Below are 12,864 nucleotides of genomic sequence, written 5' to 3'. Positions count from 1 at the left end.
CGGGGATTAAAGTAGATTGCTTCCACTGACTCCAATTCAAGATCAGTTCCCTTGTTATATAATGTCTGACATTACATCACTCTCTTGCAGTGGAATGTATAATCAAAAACCCAGAGGTTGACTTTCTCCAGAGGTTTTGGAAGAACCATTTTTTTCAGTGGGTAAGAATCTGAGCTATGACATTGTTTCTCCAGTCAAGCTTTAACTGAATCACGTTCAAATCAGCTCTCTCTCTTTATCTGACAAGCTACAACATTTGTCCACCAGGATTAACGATAATACTCTTGCAATAGTCCCATGGCATTTTTAACTCTTCGAACTCCACAAATGGATTAGTTTCATTTGAAGGGTTCTAAGTAAAGGAAACTCATGTCTCATCTATTTGTTGCTCCTGGTCCTGGTTCCCATTTCTTCCCAGCAAGGGAATTCAAGCCCCGCCTAGAACTTCCTCCACCAGTGCCTAATGTGCTCCATTTTTCGCACAGACAGAACGCCTCTGTCATCTGTTATTAAGAGCTTCTTGATCAGCCTGGAGCTACTTCCTGATTCCATGGCTCTGACAGGACACACTGTGAAGGTCCAGCTGCCCCCGGCTCCTTCTACAAAAGGTCAGAATGGACAACAGTAGCTCCCTTTAAGAGTCCTATATCCATTCCTGTTCCACCGGGTTAACAACCTCTGTTCCTCAGCAGAGTATCTTACCCGTTAAGTATAAACACCTGGAAAACTGGGGAGGCTTGAAGGTGTAAAGCTCCTCGAGACTGAGCAGCATGCTAAAGGTTTATAATCACCAGTGGCCGGGAACTTCTTTTGAACCACATTCCTCCAGAGAATGGCACCACCACCAATATCAGATAGCACCACCTACAGCCATGCTGGGGAGTTGATTTATTGCTCAATACTACTTCCTACAGCCCCTAGAAGTGAAGTTTGAGGTCCCCCATTAAAAATACTAAAGAACGTCTAAATAGATGAAAACAAAATCCTCCTGAAATCTTCTGCAGTCAAGGGAAGCCATAGCAGGAACCTAAGGAGAAGAGAGGAAGAAGGAAAGAGAAAAATCACATGGGTGGGAAGAGAGGAACATAGAGAACCAAGAGGAGAAGAAAATTAAGCGGCAATAAAATTATTTTTATTTTTATTTTTATTTTTATTTTATTTTTATCTTTTTTACTATGAGACAGGGCCACAGGCAAAACCCAAGCAGATTGTTTTGCTCTCCCTGTGGAAACATTATGAAATCCAGATTGAGCAAGTGTTCTGATCCTTTTGTGGCTGGCATTTTTAACCGGATTGGCTTCACGATGGCAGCACATTACCGCACAGCTTAATAACTAACCATTGTGGAAAAATGCCATGTGCCAACAGCTATTTTCCACAATTTTGCTCAGAAAATCTGAAAGAAATGCAGAAAATTGATTTGCAGCCCTGGCAGGGATATGGAGAAACAGTAGCATGAGGCTTCAGGCCAGTAATTTATGTTTCAAATATCATTGAGTGCTTTGCCTATAATTTCAAGAGAGAATGATAATAATTAAAAGCACAAACTCACCAGACATTTCTTACAAGGGAAAATGCTGAATGTAGTAAGTGCAAGGATTTCTTTAAGTGCTTAACTTTTCCAAAGGAGTTTCAAAAATTAAATGCAATAATAATATTTTTCAACCAAGACTATCCCAAAGAATTTTCCAGTCCATATAGAGGAAATGCTTCACCCATCACTGAAGTGCAGCCACCTCTGGGCTGAAACGTGGCAGCTAACATATACAGTGTTACACAGTGCTTTAGGACAAGAAGGGCAGCAAAATACCATGTTCAGTTTGAAACAACAGAGATTTTAGAAAGGCAATATGGCACACACAATGAAGACTGTTTTTTTCTAAAATAATTAGTTCTACTTCAAACAGGAATTCATTCAGGGATGTTTCATGTCCTGTGTTCTACAGATTGGACTAGGTGACCGCTGTGGATCCTTCTAGCCTGGTAAATTGCTGAACTAGCCACAATGGAATCTAGCTAGGATTTTGGAGCAAATGTCTACTTCTTATTGAAAGTAGTAATTAAAGAACTCATGGCAGAAAGACCCAGGTCCTTGGTTTTATGCCTCATTCACAGTGGTCAGGCCCCGGTTTAATACCAGATTTTGTACTCTCATTGGGAAGAGCACTTTCTATTGAATAACACCCCACCACATTTACCACAGGACTTTTAATTCCACTATTTTGGGAAGGGCAAATTCTATGTAGCCAGTAGAGTTCTGTGTCCCCTGCCGCATCGTCTCCTTTGTGCACACCCCGGCCTACAGAATCTTGAGTTTCTTTAGATGCCTTCTATCTAAACACTGACCATGTCTAACTCCGCTCAGCCTGTAATATCTGATATGCTACATTTTTTTGTTTAAGGCACTGTATTTAATAGTTGAGACTGCTTTAAAGAATGTTACAGGACTGCTGCAGCACAATATTGAATTACATTGATCTTCTATTAGGCACAGATTTTCAGAAGAGCTCATTTCCCACTTAGACACTGAGGGTATGTCTACATTTGCTCCCTAGTCCGAACTAGGGATGCAAATGTAGCATACCAAAGTTGCTAATGAAGCACGGGATTTAAATATCCCATGCTTGATTAGCATTATCGCATCCAGTCACCATTTTAAAAATCCACTACTCCGAATTAACTCGCTGCGTGTAGACGTGGTATTCCGAAAGAAACTCCTTCCCTCGGATTCACTGTTACTCCTCGTGCAATGCAATGCAATGGCGACCAGATGCGACTATGCTAATAAAGCGTGGGATATTTAAATCCCGTGCTTCATTAGCAACTTTGGTATGCTACAGTTCGGACTAGGGAGCAAGTGTAGACATACCCTTAGTTAAGTGACCCGATATACAGGCTTCTGTTCTATACTTTCATGGGACTTCCTTGTTCCTTGTGGGGGGACTGCTTGTCTGACCTGCACATGAGCACATGTACAAAATGGATGGGTGCATGTATCACTGGATAGGCCTGAAGAGAGAGGCCCCACACTTACATCAGGGCTGATACTGAAGCATACCACACCCTGCTAGGTTCTCCATCTTTCTCCTAATCGCTTAGGACCCAAAGCTAGATTTTCTCTGGGCTTTCTCTTCCCTCTATTGCTCTGAAACCTTCCCCGGCCTATGGAGCCTCTTTATTACATCTAGAAGAATCATAGAATTCCCTTTCTCCCCATAACCTCTGGTCCACCTTCCAGGTGCCCTAATTGAGCATGTGAGTTCCTGTTAACTATATTAGAGCCAGGATGTGATATACACCACCATCACCAGAGATATTTGTGATGTTTGAAAACAACTCAACTTCACTAGTTCCTGGTGCATGTTGGGAAAGAGCTGAGACTGACCTCAACCTTTGCTGAAGACAATTTGTAGAATAATTGACTTAAATGTTTGATTGAGACCTGGTTTACCATTGCACAGGTGCAATTTGCATCTATACCTGAATCTACAGATTGCTAAGCACTTGGTAATTAGTATATTTATGTAGCTGACCGGAGCGGTCAGTGTAGAAGAGGTAGATACATTGGAGGGCAGGGATAGGGTCCAGAGTGACCTGGACAGATTAGAGAATTGAGCCAAAAGAAATCTGATGAGGTTCAACAAAGACAAGTGCAGAGTCCTGCACTTGGGACGGAAGAATCCCAAGCATTGGGGACCGACTGGCTAAGTAGCAGTTCTGCAGAAAAGGACCTGGGGATTACAGCGGATGAGAAGCTGGATATGAGTCAACTGTGTGCCCTTGTAGCCAAGGAGGCTAATGGCATATTAGGGTGCATTAAGAGGAGCATTGCCAGAAGATCCAGATAAGTGATTATTCCCCTTTATTCGGCTCTGGTGAGGCCACATCTGGAATATTGTCCAGTTCTGGGCCCCCCACTATAGAAAGGATGTGGATGCATTGGAGAGGGTCCAGCGGAGGACAACTAAAATGATTAGGGAGCTGGAGCACATGACCTATGAGGAAAGATTGAGAGACCTATGAGGAAAGATTGATTAGTTTTGTTTAGTCTGCAGAAGCGAAGAGTGAGGGGGGATTTGATAGCAGCCTTCAACTTCCTGAAGGGAGGTTCCAAAGAGGCTGGAGAAAGGCTGTTCTCAGTAGTGACGGATGGCAGAACAAGGAGTAATGGTCTCAAGTTGCAGTGGGAGAGGACTAGGTTGGATATTAGGAAAAACTATTTCCCTAGGAGGGTGGTGAAGCACTGGAATGGGTTCCCTAGGGAGGTGGTGGAATCTCCATCCCTAGAGGTTTTTAAGTCTCAGCTTGACAAAGCCCTGGCTGGGATGATTTAGTTGGGAATGGTCCTGCCTTGGGAAGGGAGCTGGACTTGATGACCTCCTGGGTCTCTTCCAGCTCTATGATTCTATGTCTGTTTGATCTGTACATGCATTCTGGTAGTTACAAGTACAAAAAACTGCATTTACACCCACAATCCAAAACTTTTGTGGATTCTGAGGACACTGTTGTTAGATAAGCAACCACAGTTAGAGTTAAGTTATGTCAGTGGGACAGAAGTGTGTGCATTGAGAAGTGAACATTTTGTATGCTGTAAATAGGGATCATTTGCAAATGGTTTTAAACCACACAGTAAAATTATACTCTTACCTTCACACATCTAGAATCAAAGTCATGGGGATATTTTAAAGCATTTATTACATCCCCAGAGAGAAAAAAACTCTACACAGTATTGGATACAGCTCAGTAATATTACTAAATGTTTATATTTTCATAGGTGATTGTAACTACAGAGCAAAACGTCGATGCTCTAGTTATGAAAACAAGAAAGGCAAGAAATGGGAATGGCAGCTAAGAAAAATCTCTGGGCTAAGAAAATGTTTTAGACTTACATTTTCAGCAACATGATTTGACCGGTGTATTATGACTCTATTTTATAATTATTTTCATACAAAATGCATCACAAAAATCTTTATTGAGATAGCTGAAGAGTTAAACAATAAGCATATATTGTCATCTGTTAAGAAAAATATTAACCAAGTTGTAGTTAAACTCAACATTTGCTCTGGATCACCATAGAGCATGATAACCACTGACATACAAGGTCAGTGTATGCTTTCTTGCACACATTCCCATCCTGTTCCGTAGAATTTCCTGGAGACTTCTCTGTTTGGCTGGGAATAGATCATGAATTGGGACAGCCTGCAGCAGGACAGTAAACTGGCACCTTTCCCAAGCTAACCCCCAAATCTGAGCATTTATAACACAAAAAAAAAGCCAAGTAAGCCTACAGCTCTTCTAACTGAGAAAAAAAAATCTTGAACATGTGAACCAAGTGTGAGGGAGGGAATGATGGCTGTCTGAGTTTGAAAGAGAAGCTCTGAGAGGCATGAAACTCCCCTTTCATCGCAGTGAGGAGTTAATTTAGTTATCAAATGACAATAATTTAAAATCACAATTCAGAGCCGCGGACAGTGGGGACAATATGGGTAATTGCACAGGGACCTGGTGATTCAAAGGGCCTGGGGCTCCTAGCTGTTGCTGCTGGTACTGCAGCAGCAACAGCAACACCCAGAGTCCTGGGCCCTTTAAATTGCCACTGGAGTGTCGTGCCGTGTGCTCTAGGGCTGCCGGTGGGTCAGGGGAGGAGGAGGAACCACGCTTTAGGCAGTGTGGAGGGCTGGTTCCCATCCGTTCTGCCCAAGACTCTGCTCCTTCTTGGAGTGTGGAGTTGGGTTTTCCCACCACCACCTGGTGCAGGGGCCCATGCAGGCTGTACACTTCCCTGTCACCATTGATTACTATTTTACTGATCATCAAAGTATAAAAGAAAAGAGGGGGAAGATCACAGGATACTACACAAGCACATTGGAAAGGGCAGTGCTGGAAGGGCTACCACCACTAAGAAGGGTATCAGAGATTAGAAGACCATCTGAGTTTCACCAATAGAAACCAGTTCCAGGATTATCCATGGGTATTCAAAATTCATTCTCAGGGCGCAACCCCAAAGATCTCTGTGGAGCCCAAAGGGCATGCGTGATCAGATGTTGACCATCATCAGATGCTGCACTCTCTGCTTACAGCACCACCATATTTATGTATCTCGAGTGGGCAGATATATGTATCCTGGGACAGGAGCGTGGAAAAGCATCCACTATCTTTTCTTTTGAAACTACAATACTGAATGTCAATAAGAAGAAATTAGAGATAGATGAATATCTAGCTAGCTAGCTATCATGTTCCATGAAGGAAAGATTTCCCAGATATCAGTACAACCAGCAAAATGCATGCTTCCTGATCACATTTCAATCTCATAACACTAATAAAAAATAGAGTGTTGTATGCATGACCAGCCTTCATGTAGATACTTTGTAGCAACCCTGGCTATCAGTTACACCAATGCAATATTAAGTATTTACTCAGGGTTAACAAAAGGCAGAATTTGGACCTTAGTTCTCACCAGCTCATTGCTATCCCAGAGTTCCTTGAACCATGAAGTGTAGCTTCCCATTCTAGGATTGCTATTGTGCACAAAATAAATAACAGGCAATTATTAACATCAATTAATGAACGCAAATATTTGATTGTACTGTATAGACCTTCAAACTTGATTAATTCAACAGTACATAAAATATCCCAGTCCTTGTGGTTCTAGGGGCAGCTTTTGGAACACTTTGGCAACCTTGTAATGGCCTGTCATTAACAAGCATGGCCTAATGTGACATTCCACTTCAGCAACCTCTCTGAAAAGGTTTTTCCCCCCCCTTTGCAGCAGGGGGGTGAAGACTAGGTTATACACAAAAAGCAGGTGTTACAGCGTTGCTCCCTGTGGAGGCCAGTGCAAAACCCAAACGTCATTAGTACTGAGATACAGTACATTGTAGTACAGTAAATGCGTCATACTGCACTGGCTTCCTCGGCACGCTAGTGCATCCTGTAATGTATCATTGTGGGCTGCTGTCAGCAAAGGTTGTTTGAAAGGGAGGGACTAGGCACCATAGGTAATAATAGTAGAAAACTATAGGGAAGAATGAAAGTCAGCGATTTTTCACTTACAGACCCTCTGCATCCCCTTCACAGGTTTAATCTTTACATATTCTAACTATTTTATGTCAAATTCAGACCTGGTTTAAGTGGAGGAAGTTGCCAATGAAAATCACTGGGCCAAAGTCAGCAGTGATGTAAATGGTAGCACAAGTGGCAAAGTACTACAATGTACACTGACTTGGATGCAAATTCTGTCAGTGTAAACTGATGTAGTTCCACTGAAGTCAATGGACCTCTGCTAGTTGACACCAGTGGAGAATATGGCCATTATTTTCCTTTGGCCTGTATCTTGGGAGGTCATTTCCACTAGTGCAAAGTATATGTAGAATGTGTTCCTGATTTTTTTTAAATTCTTGGCACTCACGTTACACTCACTTTGCACTAATGTATATGAGGTTTGCAAGATGCTGGGCAAAGGAATCAAGTCCTTGATGCTCAAAGGATGTGCAAGGAGGCAGAGGAAGTGGTGTAGCCAGAAAAACAATTTACAGGAGGGTGCAGGATGGAAGGGGTGCGGGGAGAGGGGACTGTATTATCTTGAAGACTAGTTACAAGCTTTTTTTAAAATTTCTTTCCCCCTTCCATGGTATGTAAATTACACTGATTTTGCATACCCCCAAATGCCAAATCCATTCACGTTGCACTTCACATGCCACATCGCTATTTATGTCCCCCAGGAATTAGCACCTTCAGGCCTGAATCTCCACTGCCTTGTGTAGCCATTCATACCACTGAACAGTACACGTAAAACACAATCACTGCTGTGAGTGGCAGAGTTTGATTTGATAGTCTTTTCCCTATACTTTGCACAGGATAAGGGCCCCATCCTCAAAGAGTTTTAGGCTCCTATCTCCCATTGAAATTAATGGATGTTAGAAATCGATATTCCGTTGAGGATCTGCAATTCAGTAACTGCACAAAAATGCCAGGCAGTGGATAATTCAACTCTCCAATGTTGGCCTGTTATTCAAGAGAGACAATAATTTCACCAACCCCCAATACGCTGAAATCTACTCCTCAGCAAAATGGAGGCCAATAGCAGGTAGTGCCGACTTTTAATTAAAAGATTAAGGGCCAGCTTCTGCTGTCAGATACACTGCTGTGATTTCAGAGCAACACAGACTTACTGTGGATTTGCACTCAAGTACCTAGGAGGAGTCTGAAATTACTCCATGTGATAGGGTATCAACCATATATAAGTGAACAAAGGTTCATAGGCATAAGAGCTCAATTAACTCAACTAGATGCACCTGGAGAGTGTCAGGCTGGAGTATTGTCAGACCCGGATGGATCTTCTTCGTACTGGAGAGAAATGGGAGCTACTTGCCTGCAGGGAAGGTTAAGGAAGGTTGTGGTTCTTTCATTGCGAAAGGGAGCTGAGTGAAGCTGTAAAAGAGGAGATAACGGGGGAACAAAAAAGGCTCTAGAGAGGTGGTTCTGGTTGTTGGGCATTCTGGAACAGAGATCTGGGGAGAATCCAGCAGGGCTAAAAGTTGAAGTCTGGATGGGCAGAGGTTGCTTAGCTGGGTTTGTTTCATGTGGAGTTTCCTACGCTGTGCTGGAGGATGTCACTCAGGAAACCTGTAAATGCTGAAGGATTGTGAAGAGATTAGGAATCTATTTTTATGGGGTGCTTATACCATGGAAGTGGTGAGACTTTAAAATGACCTGGCTGGAGGACTAAGCCATGAGAAAAAGCAAATAGCTGTAGGGCTGGAGTAGCGAATGGCTGATGAAGAGACCCTGCTACACAAGGCCTAGCCGTGAGTCATTCTTCTGTATTCCAATTTACATCAGTGGAGTAGAGTCTGGTTCTTTGTCAGGAAAATAGTTCATAGCTGATATAATGTGAGATGTTTGGAGTGCACAATGATTACTGGACATATCTGAACTGATTTAGCCGACCCTTTATGAAATCCTTAATGACAGTTGGGAAAGGGTTCTATGCCCTTTGGCTGCATCTAGACTGGCAAGTTTTTCTGCAAAAGCAACTGCTTTTGCGGAAAAACTTGCCAGCTGTCTACACTAGCCGCTTGAATTTCCGCAAGAACACTGACGATCTCATGTAAGATTGTCAGTGTTCTTGCGGAAATACTATGCTGCTCCCGTTCGGGCAAAAGCCCTCTTGCACAAATGCTTTTGCACAAGAGGGCCAGTGTAGACAACGCAGTATTGTTTTGCGCAAAAAAGCCCCGATCACGAAAATGGCGATCAGGGCTTTCTTGCGCAAAACCGCGTCTAGATTGGCATGGACGTTTTTCCGCAAAAAGTGCTTTTGCGGAAAAGCGTCCATGCTGATCTAGACGCTCTTTTTCGCAAATGCTTTTAATGGAAAAACTTTTCAGTTACAAATATTTGCGGAAAATCATGCCAGTCTAGACGTAGCCTTTGAGTCTGAGAAAGGTTTCATGTTCCTTAGCAAATTTTTCATAGTGAGAAGATAGGAAAAGATTGCAAGGCTGGTAGTATGAATTGAGTTGACTGCTAATAAAATAAAATAATATATATTCAAGTGTCCTGCAGGCCGTGCTTCTACCACCATTTTGGAGAGCCACACTTTGATTTCTGTTCTGGTCCTTTGCTTTCAGGGCTAATCGAAGCTCAGTGTGTTGCAGAGGTGTCAGTCTATAGCACTCACCAGTGACCATTCTGATTGAATAATGGGTCACATAGGTAGGTCCCAAAGGGAATGCAGCCCATCTCATCTGGATAGCACTGGGAGGGGTGAGAGACTGTTAGGGCTTTATTGAGGTCATAGGACTAGCTCTGGGGTTTAAAAAGGTAAATGACACACACCCCAGTGCCACAGCGAGTCAAGAAGTGGAGAATTCAGAAACATATTTGCTGGAAAAAGACTATATTTTTAAAACATGTGGCTCTCAATGAAACCACACTTATACAATTCCAAACAATGTATGTTTTGTGGCTGTTGGGACTGACTGCAATGCTCCTCACGGAGGCTTAAATCTTTTAGTATGAATGCAGAAGCCCTCTTTCTGCTTTGCTGAATTGAGAGACCTCCAAAAAGCCTGAATGTGAAAAGAATAGTAACAGCTGAAAATTCCAGCCAGCGGGTTCGAGTTTTCCAAGGTCTGTTTGCTTTGGCCTGCCTCTGCCATTCCTTTCTTTCTTTCTTTAGAAGTGTGAAACTGGTTGGTGGCTGGTGTTTGTTCTGTGGTCTGTGCTAACTGTTCCATCTGTGTAAACTGTACCTTGCCAGCCTGGGAGTTTAACAACACTTTCCCTTCAGCTGGCTCGAAGGAAAATGAAGGTCCTGTTAAGAGGGACTTTCAAACTTTATAAAACACTGCATGGAGTTTGAACACAGACCTGGCATTAAAGCTTTTCAGCAGTCGTACCAGTAGCCTAAATATCTCTGGTCTCACTCTAGTTCTGAAGTAAGTTTGATCCCTCTTTTGTCCTGCCACATCAGCTGTGACCTTGGTTCAATTTCAGCTCTGGATTGCTAGATTAGTACTGACCTGGCAATCTAGAACCCAAATCGGTACCAACGTAGGCATACTATGGGTCTGGATTGCCGACATTGTGATTCTAGCTTTGGGGTGATGGCTGATCTGTGGACCGTGGTCTGAGACCTGCTGTGGAGCACAGGTTGAATGGCTCCATCCCTCGATCACAGGTTGGCTTTGTCCCACATCTGACAATAGCCCAGGATTGACTGGTCAATTCTGAGAGAGGTTTGAATCTGGGTGGATTGACTCTGACCCATATCTGGTGGCAGCTCCGGAGTGCTAAATAAGTTCTGATCTAGAGCAGAGTCTGGCTGAGTTCTTTTTTAAAAAAAGTCTATGGCTAGCTTTGCCTCAGTTAGAACTTTCTCAGGCTGTCATTGACATACAAATGGTGGCTCGTAACACTGAACGATTCACCACCACGGTGCCTCCTGCTGGTCACTTGGGAATTAGCTTCACCCTTTCCGACTGGTGTCTCACCCACTGTTATCTATTTAGCAGCTCTCCACCACCATCCATCAGGGCTCATGTCCCTCCAAGACCACAGAGTCCTTCCCTTGGGGTACAGCGCTGAGGCAGTACCCCCACACTCTGGGGTCCTCCCCCTCAGGGAACACCTAACCTCCTATACCCACCTTGTCTCAGGGACCCTACTGCCAGTCGTTATCTAGCCCCTTCCCCCAGGGCAAACTGCAGTCTGACATGGCCAATCATCACTGGCAAAAGGTGCAGAGGTGCTGCCTTCACCCTACCCTGGCTGCCTCCCTGCAGCCCTAATAGTCCTGAGGTTCTGTACCTAGTGCCTACACTAGCAGGCAGCTAAGTCCTTCTCCCTCCAGAGATGGAGTGAAATGGTGCTCAGCCTGGCCAGCCAACTCTTATAAAGCTCTCCTGGGTTCTGATTGGCTGCAGCAAGGCCTAACATGATTGGCACCTAGCTACAGCCCTCTCCCAGGGCTGTTTTAACCCTTTTAATGCCTACAGTAGGGTGACCACCCTGCGACATGGCCGAAATGCTATTTTGCCTCCTCTTTCTGCACTGTTCTTCTTCTGACTCATGTAAGACTTACCTTCTTGGGGTTTTTTATTATGTATTTAGAGAGGGCATACTTTTACAGCTATGCATGGGTTTGTGCTGCCAGATTCCCAGATACATAAAGCTGTGCTGTTAATATACAAGTAACACGCTGAAAATGTATTGTAAAATTTAGGCCCTGCTTATGTCACAGTGTGGGAAAGATAGATCTGCTCTGGGAAGCCAAGTGCTGCTCAGGAAGCAGCACTCATCGGATGCTACTAAAACAATGTTCATGAACATTTAAATTCCTAACAGCTGTTAAGTTTTATCATGTTTGCTTTTTAGTACAGCTGGTCCAAAAATGCCTATTTTTATGAGATCTCAATTTTTTTAACAAACTTGAAACTAACAACTGAGATTTTTTACTTTCAAAACTTTTTTTAAAAAGCAAAATGTTTTGGTTTTTAAACTTTTTTTGTTTTACATGTGTGTGTGATTTTTGACAAACTGGGAAACTTGGACCAACTTTCATTTTGCTTGACAAGTCCATGTTGGCTGGAAAACATTCCAACTAATCCTACTCTTTGAAGATTTGTCTGAAATTCTCCTAGAAAAAAGATAGTGGGGAGGAGAGAGGGGGAAGGTGTGCTTATATTTACCCCTTCCCACAAGCAGTGGTAGATGTTTATTCTGTGATGGAATATCCATTCGTAATGAAGGCACCTTGTACTGTTGTATGCCCTGACACACAAGCTCCTACTGGCTACCACCCTTCTGCTTAAGAACAGCCAGTTGGGCATTTGCATGTCAAATATTTACATACATAGGGTATGTCTACACTACCACCCTAGTTCGAACTAGGGTGGTGAATGTAGGCAACCGAAGTTGCAAATGAAGCCCGGGATTTCAATTTCCCGGGCTTCATTTGCATCTTGCCGGGCACCGCCATTTTTAAGCCCTGCTAGTTCGGACTCCGTGCCTGCGGCTACACGCGGCACGGAGTAGGTAGTTCGAATTAGGCTTCCTATTCCGAACTACCGGTACACCTTGAGGAGTACTTCCTTGAGGAGTAACGGTAGCTTGGAATAGGAAGCCTAATCTGAACTACCTACTCCGTGCCACGTGTAGCCGCAGGCACAGAGTCTGAACTAGCGGGGCTTTAAAAATGGCGGCGCATGGCAAGATGCAAATGAAGCCCAGGAAATTCAAATCCCGGGCTTCATTTGCAACTTCGGTTGCCTACATTAACCACCCTAGTTCGAACTAGGGGGGTAGTGTAGACATACCCATATAGATAATAGGAATGTCTTCCCATTTTAACATTATACT

The 12,864-nt window shown here is 43.4% G+C and overlaps 1 long non-coding RNA gene across 1 annotated transcript in view; it reads right to left on the bottom strand.

Annotated features, from left to right (window-relative positions):
• Positions 1-653: 653 nt before the first annotated feature.
• LOC142818791 (uncharacterized) overlaps positions 654-12,864 on the bottom strand; it is a 36,622-nt gene continuing 24,411 nt past the window's right edge. Inside the window, exon 3 of the long non-coding RNA XR_012896443.1 lies at positions 654-1,027. This is a non-coding gene — a long non-coding RNA (uncharacterized LOC142818791). The remainder of the gene's footprint in view (positions 1,028-12,864) is intronic.

This window comes from Pelodiscus sinensis, chromosome 18 (genome assembly GCF_049634645.1).
Source record: "Pelodiscus sinensis isolate JC-2024 chromosome 18, ASM4963464v1, whole genome shotgun sequence".
Lineage (NCBI taxonomy): Eukaryota > Metazoa > Chordata > Testudines > Trionychidae > Pelodiscus > Pelodiscus sinensis.
This window is presented reverse-complemented; position numbering and strand designations above follow the sequence as displayed.